General features: G+C 41.6%; 1 long non-coding RNA gene across 1 annotated transcript; it reads left to right on the top strand.

The window, feature by feature from the left end:
• Positions 1-863: 863 nt before the first annotated feature.
• Positions 864-4,730, top strand: LOC131002025 (uncharacterized). Its single transcript, XR_009094109.1, has 3 exons — positions 864-1,762; positions 2,384-4,098; positions 4,615-4,730. It is a non-coding gene; the product is annotated as an uncharacterized LOC131002025 (long non-coding RNA).
• Positions 4,731-10,014: the final 5,284 nt, after the last annotated feature.

Below are 10,014 nucleotides of genomic sequence, written 5' to 3'. Positions count from 1 at the left end.
CTTAGTAATCCAAGCCTATTTTACCCTGTTATGATTATTGTTATTATTATTATATAAACTAACCAGCGCAGGTTTAATTAAAAAGACTTGCTAACAGACGAATATGAAGAGTCAATCAGCCTTGACCAAAGTGCAGAGCATAGCTGTTCAGCCAGAGCATAGCAACGGAGACCAGAGCAGCGCAGTAGCGCTGCGCAGCCAGAGTAGAACAGCGCGGAACAGAGCAGCGCAACAAACTACTTGGCGGCACAGACTTGCCAGCGCAGTTCAAGGGAACTACTCAGCACGGGCAACGAGGGAGTTCTATTTTCATTACCCAAACCAGCCGAAGAAGTCAAAGTGCCTCTCCACGCAGCCACGTATGATGGTTCAGCTTGGGGACTAAGATCATTGTATTATGTTTTGGGCCTAAATCCAATTATTAGAGTTCGTGGGCCTAAGGCCTTTAGGGTTCATTCTCACAGCTATAAATAGGAGCTTTAGCATTAGCATGGGGGAATCAATTCATTCAAGCAACACACTTGTAACATGTAAACACTCCCAATATAGTGAAACCAACGAAGAACTCCCGTGGACGTAGGTCTTGATGGCCGAACCACGTAAACCCATGTGTCGTTTATTGCTTTCCAGTTTCTAGTTTAGGTGTTGGTGATTCCGTGCTTCACCAACTAGCGCCGTCTGTGGGAAAGGATCGGGGCTACGTCGTGAGTTCCGACGAGCCTACCAAAAAAAAATGAGATAGATTACTGTTCATTGAAATTTTTTGGGAAATGGGGGATCTGAGTCAGGTTACTGTTCACCGTTTCACTGAAGTCAGGTTACTGTTCATCGTTTCAATTTCAAAGAAGAAAGGGAGGAAGAAGGATAAATCGAAGAAAAACAGAATAAAAAAGAAAAAAAGGGGGGGCTGTTCCAACGCCGGTGGGAGTCGACTCGTGGCCGCCTGTCACCGCCGTGCAGGAGCTGCGCGTACCACCGTATCGCCGGCCGGGGAATTTATGGCTCTGGCTTCAAATCCCTTTCGTCTCCGGCTTTGGCGAACACAGCGGAACCACCAGAACCCTGCACCGAAGCTCTCATCGCCGGGAAGAAACCAGACCAAGTCCAGCGCAGGGTTCGATCGAGACCGCAGAACAAAAACCGCATCCCACCACCTCGCAGGGATCACTACCGCGCGAGAACCGCACGCCGCCGCGCACCACCGCTGGGTCCCGTCTCCACTCTTGCTTCAGCCGCCGATTAATAGCACAGACCACCGATTTCACCGATGCTGCCAGCCGATCTCTTAATCCAAGGAGCAATGATAGCTCGCAGATCATGGGCAAAGGGGAAAACCCCCAATTTCTCTTAAATTCACCTATATTTTCCAATAATTTCGAATAAATTATGACAAATCCTGATGGTTGTTTGTATTTCCCTGTGTTTTTCGAGCAAAATTATCGGTGGAGACCCATTTTTGCTTCGATCATCGCTCGCCTTTGCGGCACTCGGTTGGCAGTTGGCTGTCTAGGAGAAACCACAGAAAAATGCCCTAAATTGGGACTAGCTAAGTTCATTGGTGTCAACTTCTGTTGCGAAGGACTCCATGTACTAGTCGCTCTATCATGGCTTCACAGAGAAACGGATCGAGAACCATGATGTGAACCGCTGCGAATCTGGGAACTCGCGAAGTTGTTTGCTGCCATTGAGAGCCGGCAAAGTTCATCGCAGCGCCGCATGCTCGACTGAACAGAGCAATTGTTCTGCCTTCATTAAAAGCTAAGTTATCTCATCTCTTAAACTGATATGGTTTTGAGTTAATTGGGGTTCTGATTATATTTTTTAGACATATGTAACCCGTCTGCAGTGGGACTAATATTAATCTCTGAAGGGGTTGTTAATTGCTCATGGAGCTTGTTACTCTTGTTTTATATGCTTGATCTTTGTGTCACTTTATGGACTACTCGATATTAGATTTCGGCCGTTGGGGATTGATAGGAGCAGCTAAAGAAAGTTATTATGGGGCAATGAATTGATATTCGTGGGTGTTTTGCTTCAAATTATATTTGTCAGTTAACACCATGAAATCTGGATTAACTGGAGTCGGGGCTAAATTACATTCTGGTTGTATGAAAGCTTTATTAGGACTGATATGCATTCTTTACCTGTTCTAGTTGAATTCTCACGCTTAAAGAAGAATGATGATTCGTGCTTTGGTGACTATCTTAATTTTATAGAGAACGTGGCTATTAAATCTTTGGTTGAGCTGTGAATTTTCTCAAGAGAAATTTTTTAATATCGTCTACTATGTTCACTTATATATTTGCCGATGATCTCTTCTCCTGATTTAAGCCTTGGGTAGCCAACTTAAAACTTCATTATAATCTTGCTCTATTTGTTGTAGTTTGCCTGAGACTGCTGCTGTTGGGACTAATTGGAGATCATTCATTGTTGATTTAATCACTAGAAGAACCATAAGTTAAGGGCTATATGCGCTTCACACTACCTTGAGGGTGACAAACGCTAGCCACCAAGTTATATCTACCGCGGATTAATCGGAGTCCGACGAGACAGCACCAGAATGCCTTTGTCAGCATTGTCTTGGCTCCAACTAAACAGTTTCCTTTCTCTCTATCATAAGCTAAGTCTTATACTTGCCATCATAAAAACTGCTCAACCTTTCTATGCTTTGATGGGGGGTCTGGATTTGATAGCAGAAATTTAATCTCTTTTTTGAATCAGTTAGGGATATATGAAAATCAAAGATGTATATGCGATTATTCTCTTATTGCAGTTGCTCTTTCTCTGGAAAATGCTTATATGTGGGCATATGAAATGCGATTATTGATGTTTTTCTCATGAATTAAACTATTCCTTGTCTCATAAGAAAATTTCTTTTTGTGAATACCTATTGGTGTGGAGTAAGGGCTCTGTTGAAATGCGAAAAGAATTTCAATGTGTATTCTGATGTTGGTCTAAAGATTGAGGATATTTTGATATTTGGATATTCTTTGGTATTTTAATATCATCAGCTTAGATTTATTGCTGTTTTGAATTATGGAATTGAACATTACAATTGTTGGGATAGGACCGTGGAGATATATGTCTTTATGTGCATAAACGAGTTATTATGGGGCATTTAAATTAACTCTTTATGATTTGGCTTTAATGTTCGTTGGGGCCTTATTTTTGAATTTTGGTGACTGAGCTTGAGTTTATTGGTTGGTTATGAGGATCTACACCTTGTAATAGTACTATGCTCTTGCTTTGGTTTTGAGATTGATTTTGTGGGATTAGGACTAATCAATTACTCTAATGTTTTAGAGCACAGGAAGTACATGAGTTACAGCACAAGAAGTACATGAGTTATTTTCAGGGCATGAAGTTCTTGGGATATCAAGCGCCGCTGTGCCGATGCAGCGCAGGGAGGGAGAGGGTAGTTCATTTCGCTTGCAGCGCTGCATCAAAAATATTGCATTGTTTTCAGGGAATTTTTGGATCCGAAGGGCAACGTAGCTGCTTTGGGTGAACGGGCCTGCGCAGGACTTTTTTTTTTTTATACTAGGGGATTTTAGCCCCGCACAGGGTTCTCTCAACACAGCGGGATTCCAGCTCTGCCGTTTCAAAAATCCTTATATTTCAGGATTAATTTTGCTTTAATTGGGGATTGCATCTACTGATTTTGGGGTTATCCATGTCTCGTTTTTTAGACTGACTTTGCTCTACTTTTCTTTACAAATTCAGGGCTGCGCAGGGCATTTTTCGTGGAGGGAGCGCAACGTTTTCCAGGGAATCTATTGGAAATGCTGTCTTCTTTAACACTCATGAGTATGTGCGCTATTACATGCATAAACCACTCAGCCTTCAATTTGAGCAAGGGCCGGGGTTTCGAGCAGCGCAGGATCATGCGAAGAAAGATACAACAGCAAAGGAAAAGGAGGAATTAGTGGAATAACAAGATGAAGTAAAATTATGAAGCTGCGCAGGAATAAAAGCAAGAAGAGTTACTAAAGCTGCGCTGCATAATTTTCTAAGCGGTGCGGTGGGATATCTAAGCTGGTCTTCAACACAGGAACTCTACATCCCAGCACAGAATGTCTAAGCCGTAATGTAACAAAGGTAACCCACTAACTAGTGGTGATCCAGGTATTTCGCAGAACTGAAATTTCTCACTACATGATCTTAAGTTATTTCATCGAAGCATGTAAGCATGATTGGGATTTGGAAAAATGTTATACTTTACCACTTGAGAAAAATCATGATTTATCTTATCTCTTGAAGGGATTTGGGAATTTGATATTATGTCTTGGAAGCTGCACACCTTCTGCATATGTGCCTAGGTCTGAAATATAAATTGACTAACTATACGAAGCTGCACACCTTCTGCATATGTGCTGGGGCTGGGAACATAATTTGGGTAATATATTTTGGGACCATAGAGTCATACTAGCCTTGTCACTAGCATCTCAAGTAGGAACACCAATCACAAGCATACACATAACATGTTTTGTTGAATCATGCACATGTTACCAAGAGGGAGGGAGTAGGGTATATATGTTGCCATCTGTATTTTTCCTGAAATATTTGCAGCTTGATCAATAATGGTTGACAACACTGGAAAACCTGCTTCGGTAGAAAATGAGCTTTAGTGGCAATTCAGCCACGCTACGGAGGGGAAAGCCTTAAGTGGAATTTGGGTCTTCTCAGCGTAGTCAGGACATTTATCTCAGCTACCTCTGCGCAGCTACCTCTGCGCAGCTATCTCAGCGCAGCCATCTCAGTTATCTCAGCTACCTCAGGGCAGCTACCTCAGCGCAGTTATCTCAGCGCAGCTATCTCAGTTATCTCAGTAGTTTTCAGTTATCTCAGCGCAGCTATCTCAGTTATCTCAATAGTTTTCAGCCACCTCAGTGCAGTTATTGTTGGATTTGTATACAGAAAGCAAGAACATTTTATGCTTGTATACAATGTTTCCTAAGTTCACTATCTAATCTCCTATCTGATTGTGTTCATAATTGCATATGTATGTTCTTTATCTCTATATAAGTAGATTATATGGTGTGTTGTAGATCACAGAAGACCATATAATTGGAATAACCTTAAGAGATATAATATGATCACAGCCGAAATAACTCTAGGACAAGTTATTGGTTTAGGCTGCAGTATAGATGGAAGTAGTTTGTCTTGGCTACTTGTCTATACTGGTACGTCATTACGTATTGATAGGACCACAGTTTGAGATGTATTCTTCTATCTGACTTAAGTGAAGAATCAAGATCTCGGTGACTTACAAATCTTAATACTAATAAGTATTCAGATATATATATTAATTCGTATATCACTTTGACTTACTATGGGTGAAAGTTATATACTAACTCGAGTACTCTGTATCTTGGGTGATAGCGGTTAATATATGATATTTGATTATCTGTATTAGTACCCGTATCCGGTATAGGATAATGACATCCCCTTAAGGAGCTCAATAAGGTTTATTACGCTAAACCCTGCAGGTTGATTAAGTTCAGGCGTAATAATAAAGTTTGAGTGGTACTGCTTAAGGAATTATAAAGAGATTAATTAATTTAAGCTGTCAGAGCTCTAATTAATTAATGGATGTCGGATATTTTAAATACGGAGATTTAATAAGTCTAAATACAAGCCCCCCGACTCATCACCGGCAATAAAGGGGTAAGTCAGTATCGGTTCTCTAGTGGAATGAACTGATATTTATAAATTAATTATGGTCTGGGCTGACCATAGATAAATTAATTTATTTGAGGCCCATCTTTATTCCTTGTATCTGGTCCCTGGACTGGCCCAAAGTCTCCTAGCCCTAGAAGGAGAGAAGGAACGCCTATTACAGATTCCAAGCGTCCCACACGTATTTAATTAATTCTATTAAATACAGCTGTCAGCTCTCAGGAAAATACACTGATAAAAATATTAGTTTTTTGAGAGCTGTGGGGCGCAGGGAAAGAAAAACGTGTGGAGCTTATTTCTCTCTTGGGACTTTCATAGTTCGTTGTCCATCCAACGGTGAAAGCTGAGCGGGATATAGTTCAGAAGATCTGAGCTGGAGTCAGATTTTCGCAGGAAACCAAGTTCTGGCAGTCTCCGTAAAACGGCCATAACTTCCTCCACAGAACTCCGATTCAGACGAATCAGGCGGCCACGGAAAGCTCTCTCGAAGACGACGAAGTCGTATTTCTGGGCGAAATACGATTTGAGGACGTTGGAGGCTTCAAACGAAGGCTTGAAGATGACTGGTCTGTTCAGATACGAATCTGCGAATTCTTCTGAATTCTTCAGGTATTTCTGAACTCCAACGTGCAGCTGTTAAATTCATAGGAGCATGTTAGGATTAATCGTTGTATGATAAATTAATAATAACCAAGAAACGATCATCGGGCAAAGCGGAACGTTAATTCAGTTTAATATTCCTTCAATTGGTATCAGAGCCCAGGATTAATTTCTTGGCTCTATTATTAATTTATGTACGATTAATAATGTGCGTTGTTTTTACTGCTGTTGTTCTTCGTGGTCTGTTGATTCGTGGGATACGTCGTTTTGACGTTGTAATCGTTTTTCACCGCGAGAAAATCCGTGGTTAGATTAGGATTTCAATTTGTTTTTGTTTTTCCTTTGTAATCTGTAAAATTGTGGAAAACGAGACGAAGACGACGATGATCAGACCGGAATAACGAAGGACAGATTGGAGTTAAGATCCACGGAGGTAAGTTTGCGCCGGGAGGCGGCGTGCGCCGCAGGCGCCCGTGCGCTGCTGCGCGCGCGCCTACGGTTGCTGAGACTTACCAGATGCCGTGTGAGAGGTGAGACAGACCAGGGCGAGGTGGGGGCTGTGCACGCTGAGGGTCGCGCGCGCGCGCTGTGCGCTGCGCACCCGGTCGGGCGATGCTTGGCCGCCGCTGCTGTGGCCTCTGTTGTGCGCCGTGTGCTGCCGAGGCTGGTCGAGCAAGGTTGGGCGAGGGAGGACAGGAGGCGAGCAGGGGCTGTGCGCGCCGAGGGCTGCGAGTGCGCGCTCTGCGCGCTGCGTACCTAGCAGGCGTCGCGCGGCCGCTGCTGCCGAGGCTGCTGTCTTCACGCCGGTTCTGCCGAGGCTGCACGAGCTGCTGCGCTGCTGTTGCTGGTGGCGCCGAGGGCTGCTACTGCTGGAGGAGCCGAGCGCTGCCGACTGCCGCTGCTGCTCGCCGAGGAGGCTGCTGCCAGCGCCGGGTTGCCTTAAGCGCCAGGGCGCTGCTGCAGCGCCGGGTGGCTGCTGCGCGGTGGAGGGGCGGCTGCCAAGGGAGGCGGCGGTGCCTAGGGTTTCCAAACCCTAGGTGGCCGAGTTTTCCAAACCCTAGGGGGCCCAAACCCTAGTTTCAAAGACGGGCCTGTTTGAAGCTTTTCGGGCCGAGTTTACGTTTTTGAGTTTTATTTTTATTTCTTTTCTGTTCTTTGTAATAGATTAGAAATATGGGGTTCCACGAATGGGTCACGAAGAACTTTATTGTTTTAATTCTGTTCTTTGCATGTCGTGGTGTTAATCCTTTATGCTCGTTGCATGCTGTTTTTGTCTTTGCTTATTAATATGTGTTTATTAACTGCGCTTAGACAAGCATGCTAGGTTTATCGTTTTCTTAAGCATGTTTTAGAATTCTGCGAGCATGTTTTACATGTTGCGTTCTAGATGAGCATGTTTAGGATTATGTGTTGAGCATGATCAAACCTTTTGAAAGAAAAAAGACTAAGCTGTATTAATAATTTTATAGATGATTAAAAATTGTTTAGATTGCCACAAACGGCCTCTAGACAAAGTGATTGACAATGTGAGTAAACGTCCACACAGCGTGGCTTACTTCATGTTTGTTCTTTCATAAGTTTATCAGATGAGGTTTCTATAAAAATATTTAAATCCATTAAAGTAGTGGGAGTTATGCAGTAAACGTCCACACAACGTGGCTTACTCGTATAATTTTTCACGAGTACTTTAGAGGATGGAATTAAATAAGATAACTAAGAAATTAAATTGAATGCGACATGGTCCGAGTGAGTATGTCAATTTCGAGAATTTAATTTCAAAGTTAAATTGTGGTTATTTCTTATTAATTTTTATTCTTAAAATTATGTAGACCTCCACATGCGGTCTCTAGACAAAGTGATTGGCAATGTGAGTAAACGTCCACACAGCGTGGCTTACTTCATATTTGTTCTTTCATAAGTTTGTCAGATGAGGTTTCTATAAAATATTTAAATCCATTAAAGTAGTGGGAGTTATGCAGTAAACGTCCACACAGCGTGGCTTACTTGTGTAATTTTCACAAGTACTTTGGAGAATGGAATTAAATAAGATAACCAAGAAAATTAAATTGAAAGCGGCATGGTCCGAGTGAGTATGTCAATTTCGAGAATTTAATTTTCAAGGTTAAATTGTGGTCATTGCTTAGATATCATATCAAGTACAATGTACAACTCCCCGAGGAGTCCCTTCTTGATGATGATATGGTCTAGTTAAGGTGCCAACTATTAATTTCCTTTGTCAAAAGGTTAAGTTGACATGGATGGAAATTAAATGACTAGGTGAATAGTCTGGTTGAGGAGTTCATGTGTAAACGTCCACACAGCGTGGCTTGCACATAAGATTCTTTGAGCGGTTGGAGGTTTCATTAATATTGTTTTATCAAAAGGTTACAATATTATTGTTACGAATTATGTGCTTTATGTCCGTTACTTTCAGATATGTCTATGTCTCTTACTGTTTATTTATTCTTGCACAAAGTCTTTTAACCGGTCCACATATATAAAATGGAAACGCAGTTTTGGTTTTTCATCTTTATCACAAACTAACACATTTTTTGTGTTGCTTACTACTCCATGTTCTTATGGGCCGAATAATGAGTCAACTGATGAGAAAAAGGAATTACATAAAAGGTGGCATGAGACGAATAATGTGGCTATATGCTATATTATGAGTATAATGTCACAAGCCTTGTAGTTCCAACATCAGGGCATGGATGATGCTATTAGCATCATGCTGAATCTTAAGAAAGTATTCGGAGAGTCGGACTGAGCTGCTCATTTAAATTTAATGAGAGTAATCTTGTTATTTTTATGAGTGAGTACAGCTCAGTGCACGAGCATGTCATGCAAATTTTGACGGACTTGACTTGCTCAGTGGGAGTATCGACGGTGAGGCAAAAGTCGATATTATCCTGAACTCTCTTCCCAAGTCTTTTAATTAAGAACTTCCGCCTCAATGCTGTTATGAGCAAGAAAGATACTTCTTTTGAGTTACTCTAGTTACGGCTAAGGAAGTTGTGGGAAAGAGATGTGCAAGCACTTGTTATTGCCAAAGGAGAGCCATCTTCTTCGTCGAATGACGGGAAGAAGAAGGGTCCAAGGGGCAAGAAAGACAAGGGAAATAGTGGGAGTAGTGGTGTGATAAGATTGAGTATTGAAGATTTTTTCTTTCAATACTCAAGGCAAAGGGTTAAGGTACTTCACTTGCTATAGTAACTGAGACATATCAGCTCATTTTCTACTCAGTTGTGAGTAGTGGATAACGAGAGAAACTGATAATGATTGTTACACCTTGCATGGCTTTTTAAGCTGACAAGGAAGCTGAGAAGTGATGAGATGATTGTCTTCATAGGCAACGTGACTAGAGTCGCAGTTGTTGCAATTGAAGCCTTGTCTTTAAGTTCTAAAGACATAGTTTAGTTTTTTGAGAGTTCCTTATCATGTTCCAAAAATTTTGAATAGATGGATCTTATGTCATTTTTGATAGTGGTATTTCTATCATAAGAAATGACAAAGTTGTCTATTCTGGTATTTTTGAACATCTCTCTTCATACTATAATTTGTCTACAAAATACTTTTATATTGCATTTACATTATCGAACAAAAGAAAGAGAAAAGTTAAGGCTAATCTCTCATGAGGATCTTACACATATATTGACACCCTATATTAGGTCACATCTATCTTAACAGGATCCAAAGGCTCGTGTCTAAATAGTACATTGGATTCAATCCAAGTTG

The sequence above is a fragment of the Salvia miltiorrhiza genome, chromosome 8 (genome assembly GCF_028751815.1).
Source record: "Salvia miltiorrhiza cultivar Shanhuang (shh) chromosome 8, IMPLAD_Smil_shh, whole genome shotgun sequence".
NCBI classification, from domain to species: Eukaryota; Viridiplantae; Streptophyta; class Magnoliopsida; order Lamiales; family Lamiaceae; genus Salvia; species Salvia miltiorrhiza.
The sequence above is the reverse complement of the archived record's forward strand: the minus strand, read 5'-3'. Positions and strand labels throughout refer to the sequence as shown.